Source organism: Choristoneura fumiferana, chromosome 14, assembly GCF_025370935.1.
Source record: "Choristoneura fumiferana chromosome 14, NRCan_CFum_1, whole genome shotgun sequence".
Classification (NCBI taxonomy): Eukaryota; Metazoa; Arthropoda; class Insecta; order Lepidoptera; family Tortricidae; genus Choristoneura; species Choristoneura fumiferana.
The window spans coordinates 11,020,479-11,022,108 of NC_133485.1; positions in this window are offsets into that span (position 1 = coordinate 11,020,479).

Sequence of the window (1,630 nt, forward strand, 5' to 3'; positions counted from 1 at the left end):
AAACTAACCATCTAACAACTAACATCGAACATAGACTCTTCCATGACTGTTTTAGGTACCTACTTAATAATAATTCGTATATGAGAACTAGCCAAGTCACACATTTCGAAACTCTTCGCGCTTAAACCACTCAGCAAAAATGATAATAAATCGTTTAAAACCTTGGACATGGATCAGTTTTTATCTCGGAAAAATGCAATGCTGCATTACATAGTTCTGTTCCCGCGGGATAGTCTTAAATGAACCTTGGCAGACGAAGTCACTGGTAACAGCAAGTTCATACCTATTATATTTTAGGGTGAATAGCTATCGCTTCCGCAGTAGCCTAACGGTTTGATCTATGGCCTCAAAAACATACAATCGTAGTTTCTAACCCGGGTTCGCACCTATGAGTTACGTAGAATTTATGAATGAAATTGCATTTAAAATTTATCCCGAGTTTTTAGATATGTATCGTAACCTAGTTCAAAATCTCATGGCAATCAGATCTTACTTATAATGTACTCGTAGTGTTGGTATGTAAGTGCCCAGTTTGAATTGTATAGATAAGTACATAAACTTGCCAGGTTGGGCGGACGGTTAACGTAAAAAACTTGGTTCGTACTTTTTAAAAGATTTGGTTTTGGTGATTTTGGTTATCACGTATGTTCGAAAGAATAATGGTTAAACATTAATAATCAAATTTTGCCAGACACCTTTATTTAAGTCTTTGTCTCGCAATTTTAACTAGGCATGCGTTGCTTACTACAACATCACCTGAATACGCCACGCTTTAAATCTAGTGGCATATTCAAAAGACCAACTACACGTTGAAAGTGTGGCAACAAAAAAACCAATTGCTTCACGGTCCATAACTTTAGCCCACCAAATTTCTAATCTTTAATAGAAAAAATATCCGTCTAAAAATTCGCAACTTTAATTACACTGTAGGGCCAATAAACTGTACTAAAGGCCATAAGGTACATACGCAGAAATAGAAAATGACATTTCAAGGTTTGAATTGTTAGAAATCTATTAATTTGTCACTGGTAAGGGCGACAGCCGACCGCAAGGCTACTTTTTGCTGGATGTCAAAACGCCGTTACATAATACGAGCTGTTTTATGCAACATCGAATCACGTAGAAAATCTATCCGATAATCTAAATCTAGTTTTTATTTACGTACGTTAGGTACAGGCCAGTACTTAACTCGCGGTTGGCCGCCGATTTTCCAAAATGGCAAAAACGGAACCCTTATAGTTTCGCTATGTCTGTCTGTCTGTTTGTCTGTCCGTCCGCGGCTCTGCTCAAGGAATATCAATGCTAGAAAGCTGTAATTTTGCACGGATATATAGGTAAACTATGCCGACAAAATAGTACAATTAAAAATTCAAAAAAAAAATTTTGAGGGTACCTCCATAGACGTAAAGTGGGGGTGTTTTTTTTTCTCATCCAACCCTATAGTGTGGGATATCGTTGAATAGGTCTTGGAAACATTAGGGTTTGCTAAGAGACGGTTTTTCGATTCAGTGATTTGTTTGCGAATTATTCAACTTTAAAGTGCAAATTTCATTAAAATCGAGCGTCCCCCCCTGTAAAATCTAAAGCGGTGGGTGGAAAAATTTGATAAAAATTCAGGATAGGTAGTAAG